Source organism: Lathyrus oleraceus, chromosome 4 (assembly GCF_024323335.1).
Source record: "Lathyrus oleraceus cultivar Zhongwan6 chromosome 4, CAAS_Psat_ZW6_1.0, whole genome shotgun sequence".
Lineage (NCBI taxonomy): Eukaryota > Viridiplantae > Streptophyta > Magnoliopsida > Fabales > Fabaceae > Lathyrus > Lathyrus oleraceus.
Window position 1 is genome coordinate 292,294,196 of NC_066582.1, and position 17,889 is coordinate 292,312,084.

General features: G+C 40.6%; 1 non-coding gene across 1 annotated transcript; it reads left to right on the forward strand.

The window, feature by feature from the left end:
- The first annotated feature begins 15,459 nt into the window (after nt 1-15,459).
- On the forward strand, nt 15,460-15,566 carry LOC127076907 (small nucleolar RNA R71). The gene has a single exon (XR_007786922.1). It is a non-coding gene; the product is annotated as a small nucleolar RNA R71 (small nucleolar RNA).
- The last annotated feature ends 2,323 nt before the right edge of the window (nt 15,567-17,889 follow it).

Genomic DNA, 17,889 nt, shown 5'->3' on the forward strand with positions numbered 1-17,889 from the left:
TCATATCATGTCATGCCAAATAATAAATCACAGTATTAACACACTCTACTAATACTTATACTGCTCAAAACAACGGGAAATGATCCCTACTATATCATACATCAGCTAAATTACATCACCCAGCTGAACGACCAAAACTGCACAACAACAGCTCAGAAAAATCAAACTTCTACCCATACACGTATGCCTCATGCCCATACGCGTATGGCACATTTCCTAGCCAAGCCCATACGCGTATGGCCTGTCTCATACGCGTATGCTACGCGTACCACTTCTCCCATACGCGTACCAACAGAGACAAAACTACGTTAGAACATCATCTTCTTCATTCATACGCGTATGGCCTCACCTCATACGCGTACCACTCACAGGCTACGCGTAAGTACACGCGTATGGCGCGTATCAGCACCAGTCTCCTCCCCTCCAGGCCATCTCATACGCGTATGGCCTAGTGTCATACGCGTATGACCAGAGACCAAAATTCCAGATCTGCTATGGGTTCTTCTCTGCTACGAGATTTCTCAAATCCAACCTCCCACAGTCCAATTTTTACACAGCATTCGTTCATATTATCTAACACAGATCATACCCATTCAATTTCACAATTTCTAACCTTATTACATCTAATTCCTACGAATTTTCTTCAATTATAAACCCATATCTCATCCATCCATAAGTTCACAATTTGCAACATTCATCATCCTAATTAGAGTCGATTCAATGGCTTATTACTATCCATTACATGTTAACCCATAATACCCATTAAACGACGATAAACCCCCCTTACCTGAGTTAATCCGGCAAATCCTTCTTTGACCTTCAACAATCGTGAATTCTCCTCTTGATCCCTAGCCTCTTCTTCTCCCTTTCTCAGTTTCTTCTCTGTTTTCACGTGTAAAACCTTTTTACCAAATGGGACTCTTTACTGATTCCAACTTTTTATTCCAATAATAATTAATCCAATAATATTCCAATTATTTAATTAAATTAATAAATATATTAATAATAATATATATGAAGGGTTTATCTTTTATTTTGAAAAATAATACCCTCTCATTCATATTATCATCATAATATACTATTAAACTTAAATTAAATAATTATCATATTTTATCGGGGTGTTACAACTCTCCCCCACTAAAAGAGTTTTCGTCCTCGAAAACATACCTCAAGCGAATAACTCCGGATAAGACTCCTTCATCTGACTCTCAAGTTCCCAAGTCACATTGCCACCCGCTGGTCCTCCCCAAGCCACCTTTACCAAAGCAATCTCTTTACCCCGCAACTGCTTCAATTCTCGATCCTCGATCCTCATAGGTGATGTCTCAACAGTCAGGTTATCTCTCACCTGTACATCATCTACTTGGACCACATGCGACGGATCAGGAATGTACCTCCTCAACTGAGACACATGAAAAACCTCATGCAAATTCGCAAGTGACGGCGGTAAAGCGATACGATAGGCTACCTCCCCTATCCTCTCCAAAATCTGATAAGGACCAATAAATATACTATTAAACTTAAATTAAATAATTATCATATTTTATCGGGGTGTTACAACTCTCCCCCACTAAAAGAGTTTTCGTCTCGAAAACATACCTCAAGCGAATAACTCCGGATAAGACTCCTTCATCTGACTCTCAAGTTCCCAAGTCACATTGCCACCCGCTGGTCCTCCCCAAGCCACCTTTACCAAAGCAATCTCTTTACCCCGCAACTGCTTCAATTCTCGATCCTCGATCCTCATAGGTGATGTCTCAACAGTCAGGTTATCTCTCACCTGTACATCATCTACTTGGACCACATGCGACGGATCAGGAATGTACCTCCTCAACTGAGACACATGAAAAACCTCATGCAAATTCGCAAGTGACGGCGGTAAAGCGATACGATAGGCTACCTCCCCTATCCTCTCCAAAATCTGATAAGGACCAATAAATCGAGGTGTCAACTTCTTCGACTTCAAAGCTCGACCAACCCCAGTTATCGGAGTAACACGAAGAAACACATGATCTCCCTCTTGAAACTCAAGTGACTTCCTCCTCTTGTCGTGATAACTCTTCTGACGACTCTGAGCAATCCTCATCTTCTCCTGAATCATCTTAATCTTTTCCGTAGTTTGTTGAACAATCTCCGGTCCAACCACAGCACTCTCACCGGACTCATACCAACATAAAGGTGTCCGACATCTCCTACCATACAAAGCTTTAAACGGTGCCATACCAATGCTCGAATGAAAACTATTGTTGTAGGTAAACTCAATCAAAGGTAAATAACAATCCCAAGCACCTCCCTTTTCCAAAACACAAGCCCTCAAAAGATCCTCCAGTGACTGAATCGTCCTCTCAGTCTGACCATCAGTCTGCGGATGATATGCAGAACTCAATCTCAGCTTAGTTCCCAAAGCCCTCTGCACACCTTCCCAGAACTTCGATGTAAATCTAGGATCTCTGTCCGAAACAATACTAGACGGAATACCATGCAAACTTACAATTTTCTCAATATACAACTCAGCTAATCTCTCTAACGGATAATCCATTCTGATCGGAATGAAATGAGCCGATTTTGTCAATCTGTCAACAATTACCCAAATAGCTTCAAAATTCTTAATTGTCCTCGGTAAACCAGAAACAAAATCCATACTGATACTATCCCACTTCCACTCTGGAATAGCCAACGGCTGCATTAGCCCAGACGGCTTCTGATGCTCAATCTTCGACTTCTGACAAGTCAAACAAGAATAAACAAAACTCGCAATTTCTCTTTTCATTCCCGGCCACCAAAATAACTTTTTCAAATCATGATACATCTTTGTAGCCCCAGGATGAATACTCAGGCCACTACGATGTCCTTCCTCAAGAATACTCTTCTTAAGTTCGGTAACATCCGGAATACACACCCGATTACCAAATTTCAAAACACCATTCTCATCAACTCTGAATTCACCACCTTGACCTTGATTCACTAGAGTCAACTTATCAACCAAAAGCACATCGGATTTCTGACCCTCTCTAATCTCATCCAGAATACCACTCGTTAACTTCAACATTCCCAATTTAACACTATTGTGAGTACTCTCACACACCAAACTCAAGTCTCTAAACTGCTCGATTAAATCCAATTCCTTAACCATTAACATAGACATATGCAATGATTTCCGACTCAATGCATCAGCCACTACGTTTGCTTTACCCGGATGGTAATTCAAACCAAAATCATAATCCTTCAGAAACTATAACCATCTCCTCTGTCTCATATTCAGCTCTTTCTGATCAAACAAATACTTTAAACTTTTATGGTCACTGAAAACCTCAAATCTTGACCCGTACAAGTAATGCCTCCATAACTTCAGAACAAATACCACAGCTGCCAACTCTAAATCGTGTGTCGGATAGTTCCTCTCATGAACCTTCAGTTGTCTCGAAGCATAAGCTACAACCTGCTTATTCTGCATCAAAACACCACCCAAAGCCAACAATGAAGCATCACAGTAAACCTCAAATGGTTCCGACGGACTTGGTAATATCAGAATAGGAGCAGTAGTTAACCTTCTCTTTAACTCTTGGAAACCTTCTTCACATGTTGAGTCCCAAACAAACGCTTGCCCCTTTCTAGTCAACATCGTCAACGGTAACGCCAACTTAGAAAATCCCTCAATGAATTTCCTATAATAACCAGCAAGTCCAAGAAAACTCCTTATCTCAGAAACTGACTTCGGAGCCTCCCACTTAGATACCGCTTCTATCTTAGAAGGATCAACAGCAACACCACCTCTTGAAACCACATGACCAAGAAAACTAACCTCTTCTAACCAAAATTCACACTTGGACAGTTTAGCAAATAACTTCTTTTCTCGTAGAACTCCTAAAACCACTCTCAAATGTTCAGCATGCTCTTCTTCAGATTTTGAATACACCAAAATATCGTCAATAAACACCACAACAAACTTGTCTAGGTACGGATGGAAAATCCTATTCATATACTCCATAAATACCCCAGGCGCATTAGTCACACCAAAAGGCATTACAGAATACTCATAATGTCCATACCTTGTTCTGAAAGCAGTCTTCTGAATATCCTCAGTTTTCACACGTATCTGATGATACCCCGATCTCAAATCTATTTTGCTGAACACACTCGCACCAACCAACTGATCCATCAAATCATCAATCCTCGACAAAGGATACCGATTCTTGATCGTCACTTTATTCAGTTGCCTGTAGTCCACACACAACCTCATAGTACCTTCTTTCTTCTTAACCAATAACACTGGTGCGCCCCACGGTGACACACTCGGACGAATAAATTTCTTATCCAACAGATCTTCCAACTGACTCTTCAATTCAGTTAACTCAACAGCAGACATACGGTACGGAGCCATCGATATCGGCCTAGTACCAGGTACCAAAACAATCGAGAACTCAACTTCACGCTCTGGCGGTAATTCATTCACTTCTTCAGGAAACACATCAGGAAAATCACACACCACGGCTAGATCGCAAATCACCAGTTTATCTTTAGCCTCCAAAGTCGCTAACAGCATAAACAACTCTGCCCCATCTGCTACTGCCTCATTCACCTGCCTTGCTGATAGAAACAAACTCTTTCCTTCCTCAATCTCAGGAAAGATCACAGTCTTATCAAAACAGTTGATATAAACTCGGTTAAACACCAACCAGTTCATACCCAGGATAACATCAATCTGCACTAGTGGAAGACACACGAGGTCCATCCCAAAGTCTCTACCAAAAATACTCAAAGGACAATTCAAACAAACTGAAGTAGTAGTCACTGAACCCTTCGCAGGAGTATCAATCACCATACTCCCATGCATCTCAGATATCTCTAATTTAAGTTTCACAGCACAATCCAAAGATATAAAGGAATGAGTCGCACCTGTGTCAATAATAGCTACAAGAGGAAAGCCATTAATATAACACGTACCTCGGATCAAACGATCATCTGCAGAGGTCACAGAACCCGATAAAGCAAAGACCTTGCCTCCCGACTGGTTCTCTTTCTTCGGCTTAGGACACTGTGGACTGATATGACCCACCTCTCCACAGTTGAAACAAGTCATAGTCTTCAACCGGCACTCTGCAGCCAAGTGACCACCTTTGCCACACTTGAAACACTTCTTCTCAGTACTGGTACACTCATGGATACGATGTCCAGCCTGACCACATCTGTAACACTTAGCAGGGGCACTGGAGTCTCCCCCACTAGGTCTCTTCATCCCACTCTGTCTCTGGAAACCTTTGCCAGCTGCATACGGTTTCCCACGATCATTTTGATTCTTGCCTTTCCTATCAACCCTCTGCTGATAGCTCTCCGCTCTGGCCTTGGTATCCTGTTCAAAAATCCTGCAACAGTCAACCAAGTCAGAAAACACTCTAATCCGCTGATACCCAATAGCCTGCTTGATCTCGGGACGTAACCCGTTCTCAAACTTCACACATTTTGAAAATTCCCCAGTAGCCTCATCATAGGGTGTGTAATACTTCGACAGCTCTGTGAACTTAGCAGCATACTCAGTAATAGACCGGTTGCCCTGCTTCAATTCTAAGAACTCTATCTCTTTCTTTCCTCTGACATCCTCTGGAAAGTACTTCCTCAGGAATCTCTCTCTGAACACCGCCCAAGTGATCTCAGCACTCCCAACAGCTTCCAACTCAGTGCGGGCAGCAACCCACCAATCATCTGCTTCCTCTGACAGCATATACGTACCGAACCTGACCTTCTGGTTATCGGCACACTCAGTCACTCGGAAGATCCTCTCGATCTCCTTCAACCACTTCTGAGCACCATCAGGATCGTATGCTCCCTTGAACATTGGAGGATTGTTCCTCTGGAACTCACTCAGTTGACGAGCAGCTCCTAATCCCACAACATTCGGATTCCCTCCAAGTACTCCAGCTAGCATACCCAGAGCCTCAGCAATCGCAACATCGTCTCTACCTCTTCCAGCCATCTCTAATCTGAGTTAATCCAACAAGCTAAAACAATAAGTACTGATAGGGTTACACAACACCTATCACATACAGGGGAACAGAATAATTACGACTCGACTCGACCGACTATGCTCTGATACCACTAATGTAACACCCTTCTAAAATACCCCAATAATTAATTAAAACAACAAAATATAAATCAGAGTAGATATGAAATTTCAGGGTGTCACACTTGACACTTCACACCATTCACCCAAATAACCTGTCATGCTCATTTATTAATCAAAATAAAATATTGCACAATTCGCAGCGGATAGAAATCTAACAACATACAAACCATGTAACACATTACATGTAAAATTGTTCAACAACCAAAATTGAAAACAAAGTAAAACATCCCGTCCCGATGTTACATATACCAGAGCATGACCCACTAAGGAACTACACTAGACTCCAATCACTAGCTTCTACTCAATCACTGCTCGTTACCTGAAACATAGTTGTAGGGGTGAGTTCCTCAATCGATATAATAAGCATTATAAAATATCATGTAATGTTAAGTAAATTAACACATTCATCACCCTAATCATATCACACATTCAGCAACGGCAACATCAACTCATAATCATACTCAACACAAACACAAAACACACGTATAATATTGGAATACATCCATTCATATTATACGCCATACATACATTATGTAATGAGACTCCATGCATGCGGTACCGACTATTCGTGAACACATAGTTCAACCTCACCGATCAAACCCAGATACGGCTACCAAGCTCACTAGTCCCACTCATTTGAGACCTAGTGACTCACTCACTAATTCCTCACCATGGGAATTAGCTACCACCATAAAGGCCATGCTATGCACGCTAAATCACCTAGCATGCAAACATCAACAACAATCCACAATGGACATATGCTCACCCTCTAAGCCATAAACAGTCCATCCACAATTGCATACATAATAGATATATTCACAGCATTATGCATACCATCATACATCATCAGCATATTTATCACATAATCATATCATGTCATGCCAAATAATAAATCACAGTATTAACACACTCTACTAATACTTATACTGCTCAAAACAACGGGAAATGATCCCTACTATATCATACATCAGCTAAATTACATCACTCAGCTGAACGACCAAAACTGCACAACAACAGCTCAGAAAAATCAAACTTCTGCCCATACACGTATGCCTCATGCCCATACGCGTATGGCACATTTCCTAGCCAAGCCCATACGCGTATGGCCTGTCTCATACGCGTATGCTACGCGTACCACTTCTCCCATATGCGTACCAACAGAGACAAAACTACGTTAGAACATCATCTTCTTCATTCATACGCGTATGGCCTCACCTCATACGCATACCACTCATAGGCTACGTGTAAGTACACGCGTATGGCGCGTATCAGCACCAGTCTCCTCCCCTCCAGGCCATCTCATACGCGTATGGCCTAGTGTCATACGCGTATGACCAGAGACCAAAATTCCAGATCTGCTATGGGTTCTTCTCTGCTACGAGATTTCTCAAATCCAACCTCCCACAGTCCAATTTTTACACAGCATTCGTTCATATTATCTAACACAGATCATACCCATTCAATTTCACAATTTCTAACCTTATTACATCTAATTCCTACGAATTTTCTTCAATTATAAACCCATATCTCATCCATCCATAAGTTCACAATTTGCAACATTCATCATCCTAATTAGAGTCGATTCAATGGCTTATTACTACCCATTACATGTTAACCCATAATACCCATTAAACGACGATAAACCCCCCTTACCTGAGTTAATCCGGCAAATCCTTCTTTGACCTTCAACAATCGTGAATTCTCCTCTTGAGCCCTAGCCTCTTCTTCTCCCTTTCTCAGTTTCTTCTCTATTTTCACGTGTAAAACCTTTTTACCAAATGGGACTCTTTACTGATTCCAACTTTTTATTCCAATAATAATTAATCCAATAATATTCCAATTATTTAATTAAATTAATAAATATACTAATAATAATATATATGAAGGGTTTATCTTTTATTTTGAAAAATAATACCCTCTCATTCATATTATCATCATAATATACTATTAAACTTAAATTAAATAATTATCATATTTTATCGGGGTGTTACACTCGCCATCCTGAGGTGGACGACGTGATCGGGTACGACGACGGTCTCTCTGATCCATCCTCGCCTACAGGGCATCCTGAGCGGTCCTTACGTCTCGAAGGTGACCTAAAATGGTACCCTGAGTGTTTTCTACGAGAGCAATGTGTTGCTGGTGGTGATGTTGTTGACGGGCTTGTGTATCTGTGATCACTTGCAGGGACTGTAGAAGAGTGTCGTAGGACCTGTCTGTCCTCCGCTGTGATTCTTGCATGAAGCTCATGTTGTCCGCCATTTGTTGCTGGATGGTAGAGAGTAGGTCATCGCACCTCTGCTCTCTAGCCATGTGGTCACGCCACATCTCCTCTATAATATAGAAGCCAGGAGTGGTACCTTGTCGGGAGGATTTCCCGATTTTGCAACCGTTCAATGATTTTTCTTTGTCTCTCCCCCGGTTTCCCTCCTCGAAGAATGAATCTGTTGAACTCCATTTGAATGCTCTTGAAAAGTGGATGAAGAAGATGAAGTGGTTGGTGAAAAGGTTGGGATTTTTACAAAATCCGGCGGATGAAATCGAAAATGGAAAGTGGATTAATGATTGTGTGGTATGATGGTTAGGAAAGTATGAGCTTTTTGTGGGTTCGAGGACTTTTTTCCAAGGTGAAAAAATGGGTTTTGGAGGTTGTAAGTTGCAAAAATGGTGAAGAAAAGGGGTCTGCCCCGACCATTTACAGACGCTGTGGCAGGCGCCACAGGTCCTATGGCGGGCGCCACAAGGCAAAATCTGGCTGGGCCAGATTTTGGTCCTTTGGTTTGGGCTTTGCTTGTCTTTTGGCTTTGAGGGGTCTGGATAGCATTTGTCTTGTGATTCTCCTAGTTTCTTCGACTTGCATAATTTTTATAAAAGTAAAAACGAAAAATAAAAAGTGAAACTGAAACAAAAACAAAAACAAAAATTAAATATAAATAAATAAATAACTGAAAAATTAAAATGCAAATAAAATAAATATAAAACATATATAGGTAAAAATAGAAATACTAATGTATAGTAGTGGTTTATATAATATTCTAAATGCAATAATATAAAATAGATAATGCAAATACGATAAATATATAAAAGAGAAATAAAATGAAATGAAATGGTGAAATCAGGTATTAGGGGTGTCGTCTGCCTGAGTGGATCCACGGAGCACGGCTATCTCCTGCCTGAGCTCTGCGATCTCCTGATATAGACAATCGGCTTCAGTAGCATGGGTGAGATCAGACACTCCTATCTGTAAAATTAGGTCCACCACTTCCTGTCTAAGCTCTACAATCTCTCTACGGCACTCAGCAATCTGGGTGCGTATGTCGGGTGTCTGCAATGAATGATTATTAGAGAAAACAGTGATTCTAGGAGATGGTGGTGTAGGTGTGTATTCAGCAGCGGGTGGTGATCTCGGTGCCTCGACGGTCTCTCCCTGGCCCTCTAGAGCATAACTCCAATTCGCTGGATCATGCACACTGGTCATCATAGGGTCTGGCAGTGTGAAATAATGGATAACCTCACTGTCGATTAGCAATCGGAACTGACATGGGTGGAAAGAGGCTCTCCTCATTAATCCTCTGGTCAAACAGAAATCGATGTCCATGGTAGTGTGTCCACAGTAGATCCTAAGATGTGACAGCTTGCGAGACAGACCTAAAGCGACAGCAATCTATGTGATGATTCCACCAACATGGATGACTCCTTCGGTGGATCTAGAGATACCGCTGAGATTATTCAATAAAAAGTTCCCACATGCTACTGGGCGAGACTGGGATGCGCAAAATAATAGGAAGGTCTCCTCTTCACTCAGTAGTGTCTCTGCATCCTGTCTTCCCAAGAAGGAATGTGCTAATATCATATGAAAATATCTGAAGGCTGGGTTATGTATGACATAAGATAGCTGCGTAGATGGATCCTGGCTTCCGCCACCTAATATATCACTCCAAAACTTCTCCACCTCCTTACCCAGAAAATATCCCATAGGTGTCTCCAGGATAGCATCAGGAGTGGTCTGGAAGCCCAATAAGTCGCCGAACTCTTTCTGGCTGAAGGAGTATTCAACTCCTAAAAGTCTGAAAGCAGCATACCCATCTGGTCCAGAATATGGGTCATAGTCGAATGAACTCAGGAACTCCAAAGTCAGGTTCCTGTATGTGTTATTCAAGTCATCAGCAAATTCGTCCCAGTGGAGCTGGTGGCTAAGGAATCTGATACTCGGCTCGATACCCAGTGCCTCCATACAGTGCTGGTCAGGATAACGTGTGGGTGCCATAGGGCGCTGATACAAAGCAATGTAGCGCTCCCTCTGAGCATTATCTCTATAGGCAACATGCATGTCATCAAAACCCTGCATCCTGTAAAAGTTAAGAAAGTGATCCTAAAAATGCAAACCATTCAAATCTTAGTCTCTATGCAAAATAAGATAAAATAAAAAATAAAAATAAATGTAAATAAATGCGAAAAAAGTAAAATGAAAAGAAAAACCATGGGTTGCCTCCCACGCAACGCTTGTTTAACGTCATTAGCTTGACGATCAGAATTTATACACCTGTAGTAGTAGGAATCGGTGGATCAATCAGGGTGTGGCTTGAGTAGTATGCTGGAATGTCTCCTCCTTCGTAGAGCTTCAGTCTTTGTCCATTTACAATGAATGGAATACATGTTTGGTTCTTGATTTCTACGGCTCCTGATCTCAGAATCTTGGATACTTCGAAAGGACCAGTCCATCTTGAACGTAGCTTTCCAGGGAAGAGTCGTAACCTAGTGTTGAAAAGGAGAACAGAATCACCTACATTGAATTTTTTCTTTACTATTCTTTTGTCATGATAGGCTTTTGTCCTCTCTATATATATTTTTGCATTTTCGTAGGCCGATTGCCTAAGCTCTTCTAATTTATGAATGTCTAGGGTACGCTTTTCTCCAGCGGCTAGGTAGTCTAAATTCAAAGTTTTAATGGCCCAATAGGCCTTATGCTCTAACTCGAATGGTAAGTGACAAGATTTTCCATAGACTAGTTGGTAAGGAGTAGTTCCTATAGGGGTTTTGAAAGCGGTTCTATAGGCCCATAATGCTTCTTGAAGCTTCTGAGACCAATCTCTCCTAGAAATAGAAACAGTTTTCTCTAGGATTTGTTTTATCTCCCTATTAGATACTTCTACTTGGCCACTAGTCTGTGGGTGGTACGGTGTTGCTACTCTATGCCTAACTCCATATTTTCTTAAAAGTTTGTCAAATATTCTCGATATAAAGTGTGATCCTCCATCGCTTATGATTAAACGTCGTGTTCCAAATCTAGGGAATATATAGTTTTTAAATAATTTGATTACTACCCTAGTGTCGTTTGTGGGTGCAGCTATAGCTTCAATCCACTTAGACACATAGTCTACAACTACTAAAATATACCGGTTTCCTAAGGATGGTGGAAAGGGTCCCATGAAATCTATACCCCATACGTCAAAGAGTTCTACTTCCTGAATGTTTCTTAGAGGCATTCCATCACGCCTTGAAATGTTTCCAGTGCGTTGGCATCTATCACACTTGACAATGAAAGCATAGACATCACGCCACATGGTAGGCCAGAATAGGCCAGCTTGAAGAATCTTGGCGTATGTCTTAGAGGTGCTCGCATGTCCACCATAAGGTGTAGAATGACAATGCTCGATAATATTGTTTACGTCTTCTTCTGGAACGCAACGGCGAAAAATGCCATCTTTACCCCTTTTGAAAAGGAGTGGTTCGTCCCAATAGAAGTTTCTCACATCGTGGAAGAATTTCTTCTTGCGGTGGTAGTCAAGATCAGGGGGTACTATATCAGCAGTTAGGTAATTAACGAAATCTGCATACCAGGGTACGTTACTTATTGCTAAGGAATTTTGGGGGTGCTCATAAGGATCTAGGTTATTGTCTTCAATGGTTTCTACTCTAGCGATCAGTCTATCATAGGCGAAATCATCGTTTATGGGTACTAGTTCAGGTTTTAGATGTTCTAGCTTAGAAAGGTGATCGGCTACTACATTCTCAGTGCCTTTTTTTATCTCTTATATCTAAATCAAACTCTTGTAGTAATAGAATCCATCGGAGTAACCTGGGCTTGGCATCTTTTTTACTTAATAGATAACGAATGGCAGCATGATCGGTGTAAACAATAATTTTTTCTCCTACTAGATAAGATCTAAATTTGTGTATAGCGAAAACTACAGCGAGTAATTCTTTTTCGGTTGTTGCGTAGTTAAGTTGGGCAGCATCTAGGGTTCTACTGGCATAATAAATGGCATGTAATTTTTTATCTTTTCTCTGTCCTAGAACGGCTCCAACTGCATAATCACTAGCATCGCACATTATCTCAAAAGGTTCCGACCAATCGGGCGGTTTCATAATGGGTGCAGAGATTAATGCTTGCTTTAAAAGATTAAATGCGTTATTACATTTTTCATCAAAAATGAATTCAGCATCTTTCATTAAAAGTCCGGTTAACGGTTTTGTTATTTTGGAGAAGTCCTTAACGCCGGTAGAATCCAGCGTGTCCAAGAAAGCTTCGGACTTCTCTGGTGGTTTTTGGGGGTTTTAGGTTTTCTATAACTTCTATTTTAGCTTTATCTACCTCTATACCTTTTTCGGAAACTATATGTCCTAAAACTATTCCTTCGGTCACCATGAAATGACATTTTTCCCAATTTAGCACGAGGTTCACCTCCACGCATCTCTCCAGGATTTTCTCAAGGTTAGCAAGACAATTGTGAAAATTGAATCCGCAAACCGAGAAATCGTCCATAAACACTTCCATGATACCATCTAGGTAATCTGCAAAGATTGACATCATGCAGCGTTGGAAAGTAGTTGGGGCGTTACAGAGGCCGAAAGGCATTCGTCTGTAGGCAAAAGTTCCATAAGGGCATGTAAAGGTAGTTTTTTCTTGATCTTCTGGGTGAATAGGTATTTGGAAGAATCCAGAGTATCCATCTAGATAACAGAAGTAGGAGTGTCTGGCTAGACGCTCCAACATTTGGTCTATAAATGGTAAAGGGAAATGGTCCTTCCTAGTTGCTTTATTTAATTTTCTATAATCTATACACATCCGCCATCCTCCTTCTAAACATTTTGCTACATGTTCGCCTTTATCGTTTTGCACGACTATGATGCCTCCCTTTTTAGGTACTACATGCACAGGGCTCACCCACTTACTATCTGAGATCTGGTAGATTATACCTGCCTCAAGTAATTTAAGAACTTCCTTCTTAACAACATCACTCATTATAGGGTTTATTCTTCTCTGATGCTCCCTAGAGGGTTTTGAATCTTCTTCTAGCGAAATCTGATGCATGCATACGGATGGGCTTATACCTTTCAGGTCAGAGATATTATATCCTAAGGCTGAGGGATGTCTTCGTAAAACGTCTAAAAGTTGGTTCGTTTCCTCATGGCTCAAGGTAGCACTAACTATAACTGGACGGTTCATCTTTTCATCGAGGAACTCATATCTCAGGTTCTTAGGCAGTTCCTTAAGTTCTAAGGTCGGTTTCTTAGGGCATGGCATAGGATCTGGGGTAAGGGATAAACATTCGTAAAGGTTATCATCGATGTAAGGTTCTTTAAAGTCATTATCTTCCTTTATGGGGGTTGATGGTAACTTAATTGTTTTTATAATTTCTTTTTGTTCTAATTCTCTAACACATTCATCAATGATATCTAAGGCATAACACGAGTCTCCCATCACAGGTGCCATAAGAAATTTCGAAAGTATAAATTCTATTTTCTCGTCACTTACCTCAAATGTCAACTTTCCTTTCTTGACATCTATTATGGCTCCTGCAGTTGATAAGAATGGTCTACCTAGAAGGATTGGTATATCATTATCCTCTTTGATGTCCATGACAACAAAATCAGTAGGGATAAATAGTTGACCTATCCTAACAGGAACATCTTCTAAAATGCCTATCGGATATTTAACAGATCTATCGGCTAACTGAAGTGACATCTTAGTGGGTTGTAACTCTCCTAAGTTTAACCTCTCACAAACTGCTAAAGGCATTAGGCTCACACTAGCTCCTAAGTCTAGAAAAGCTTTATCGATGACATGATTACCCAAAAGGCAAGGAATGGAGAAATTTCCAGGATCTTTATCTTTCTTTGCTAATTTGTCCTCGGAAATAGCATTACATTCCAAAGGCTTCGGATCGTCAAGTCTACGTTTGTTGGTAAGGATGTCTTTGAGAAACTTTGCATAATAAGGTATTTGGGTGATGGCTTATGTGAAAGGGATTTCTACATGAAGTTTTTCTATAACTTTAATAAATTTTTGATACTGTTTATTGATCTGGGTTTGTTTGAGTCTTTGCGGATATGGTATAGGTGGTTTATATGGCGGGGGTGGTACGTAAATTTTATCTTTAGGTTCTTCTCCTTTCTCTCGACCATCCTGGTTTTCAGATTCCTCTGGTTCCTTTACTTTGTCCGGGGGTTTGGTACATTCCTTAGAAGTTTCGGGTTCACTCAATCTAGGGTTTGGTGGCTCATCATAAGCGTTCCCACTTCGTAGGATAATGGCATTGGCTTGTCCTCTCGGATTTTGTTGAGGTTGTTCAGGGAATTGTCCTCCAGCTGTAGTCTGAGGGGCTTGGTTTAAAGCTACCTGAGAGACTTGGGTTTCAAGCATCTTGGTATGAGTAACTATTTGGTCAACCTTGGTTCCTAACTGAGTAATCAATTCGTTAACATGAATGTTTTGGTTCATGAACTCCTTGTTTTATTGGGTTTGAGCGGTGATAAAATTTTCCATAATTTTCTCAAGGCTCGGCTTTGGTGGTACAGGTTGCATAGGTTGATTTGATCTTGGGGCTTGATAACTAGGTCTCGGAGGTGCATTATTTTGGATAGGGTTATTGTTTTTATAGGAGAAGTTCGGGTGATTCCTCCATCCAGGGTTATAGGTATTCGAGTATGGGTTCCCTTGGGTGTAGTTCACTTGCTCGGAGTGGGTTTCGTTTAATAGACTACATTCTGCGGATTGGTGTCCTTGGGTTCCACATATCTCACAATCCGACGAAACTGCGGCTACAGTGTTCAGGTTCGTGTACATATGCTCGACCTTAAGGGCTAATGCATCCATTTTAGCTTGCATCATGTCTATAGAGCTTAGTTCATGCACTCCTCCTTGGGCTTCCTTCTTCTCAACTGTCGCTCGTTCGACTCCCCATGATTGATGGTTTTGAGCCATGTCTTCGATGAGGGCACTAGCTTCAGGGTAAGGTTTGTTCATCAGAGCACCGCCTGCGGAAGCGTCGATGGTCATCTTTGTGTTATAATGAAGTCCATTATAGAAGGTTTGAATGATTAACCAGTTTTCTAAGCCATGATGTGGGCATGCTCGTAACAACTCTTTATATCTCTCCCAAGCTTCGAACAATGATTCTCCTTGGTTTTGGGTAAATCTAGTTATATGGTTTCGAAGAACGGCGGTCTTACTCGGAGGAAAATATCTAGCAAGAAAAACTCTTCTAAGGTTATCCCAAGTCATAATGGAATTGGGTGGAAGGGAATCTAACCATGATAGGGCTTTATCTCTGAGGGAAAAAGGGAATAATCTTAAACGTATTGCCTCAGGAGAAGCTCCATTGGTTTTAAAAGTATCTGCTAATTGAAGAAATATTTTTAAATGTTGGTTAGGGTTCTCGGTAGCGAGACCCGCGAATTGTCTCTGTTGCACTAGTTGTAACAGAGATGGTTTAAGTTCAAAATTATTGGCTGGGATAGTTGGGTTTACTATACTAGAACTAGGTTCTTCATTAGAGGGTTGAGCGAAGTCCTTAAGAGGTCTTTGGTTTTGATCTTCGGCCATAGCTCTCTTAATTCTATGAAAGAATAAACGTGCGCGAGCGTAACGTTCAGGTTCTGCCAGAGGGTTTACTAAGCTTAAACTTCCGGTGCTGCGAGTTCTTCGCATTGACCGGCGGGAAATAACCTAAGTCTAAACGATATAACAACAGGAAAATGAAATTTTATAAAATTGGTCCCCGGCAACGGCGCCAAAAACTTGATGCGTGCTTTTCGCAAGTATACGAATGCGTCAGAGTAATATAAAAGATTATCGAATCCACAGAGACCAAGTGTCAATCTATCGTTATCTGTCGTTATGGTGTTTATCAAAGGTAGTTAAAATAGGTGTTTTTCGTAGTGTGCAATGAAAAGTAAAGTATTTAAATAGATTTAATTAATAAAGACAGAGTCGAATGTAATTCACATAATCAATTGATAATCCAAGTACTTGCTAATAGAACTACTTATGGGCAATGTTTCCTACTTTGAAAAGAACTAATTTAACAGGAACTGTCGCTTTCGTGTATTCAGAACCGAGTTGTACTCCCTAATCAAACCCTCTTATTGTCACTTATAAAAAGGCGCGCATTGCGTTAGAGTAGTAAACCTATTTTTAAGAAATATAGTATCTTGACTAAGTTGAAAAGTATTATAACCTAGATTTCTTAACCAAAAGAGGTTCTTACGAACCAGACTCTAAACTTATAAACGCGTCCGAAAATAGTTTTAAAATCTCTTTTCTTCTTAATGTTAAAAACTCCTAATGAACTAAACAAAGCGCTTTCGCTGTTTTTGAAATAGTTAAAAACAATTAAGTTTATAAAGACGTTGGACGGCTTTCGATCTTACCCAACGGAATTGAAGTGCGGGAAAACTTAATTTGAAAGTTAAAATAGCCCTTAAGTGTTTCTACGAACAATTGTACGGATTATCGGTTCAATTATGATCCTTACATTCTAACCTTATAAATTTAGCTAGACATGGTAAAGTAAAAGTGCATTAAAATAAATAAAAGTAGTGCGAGTGCGGAAAGTAAATAAAAGTAGTGTGAGTGCGGAAAGTAAATAATTTAAAGCGAGTGTGAGGAAATAAATAAAGTAAAAGCGAGTGCGAGAAATAAATAATTTAAAGCGAGTGCGAGGAAATAAATAAAGTAAAAGAGAGTGCGGGAAATAAATAAAGTAAAGACAAGAAATAAAAACCTGCTCCAATCGGAGGGCTGAGTAAATTGCAATGCGGAAAAGAAAATGGCGGCAGGATTAACTTCCTTCCAAAGTGCTCCAAACTCGATTACAGACTCTATCACAGACTTGATGACACAATTGTGGTAACACTCCAATGCGAAGCGATTACCACTATAAAATACCGAATATATGCCTAAGTGAAACAAAGTTGCTTCTGAGTTTTCCTCTGCTCTAAGTTTGGATGATTGTAAAAGTGAATTCGCGTTTCTATTTATAAGCAAGTAAAAAGATGGAAATGACTTGGATGCCCTTCAACTTGAAAATAGGAGGAAACCGTTTTTCCTCTTGTGGCGCCCGCCACAATGCCATGGCGCCCGCCACAAGGCCAAAGTGAGGCGCCTTAGTGGAAGTAGTGGGAAAACGTGGGAGTTGATGGAAGTTGAATTTGACACGTCATGGCTTGGTCTGTCGCGCCCGCCATTGGGTAGGCCATAAGCACAGAATGCTCAACTTTAGGGTTTTTAGCCCTTTTTCACTCCTTTTCTCGATCGGGGCTCCGATTAAAGTAAAAACTTGAAAACAAAGGAAAACACAGTAATAACACAACAAAATGACAATAAAACAACTAGAATGCATGTGAAGTCGGAGTCGAAAATACATAAATTTTAGTGTTATCAAGGGTTTGATTAGGGAGTACAACTCGGTTCTGAATACGCGAAAGTGACAGTTCCTGTTAAATTAGTTCTTTTCAAAGTAGAAAACATTGTCCATAAGTAA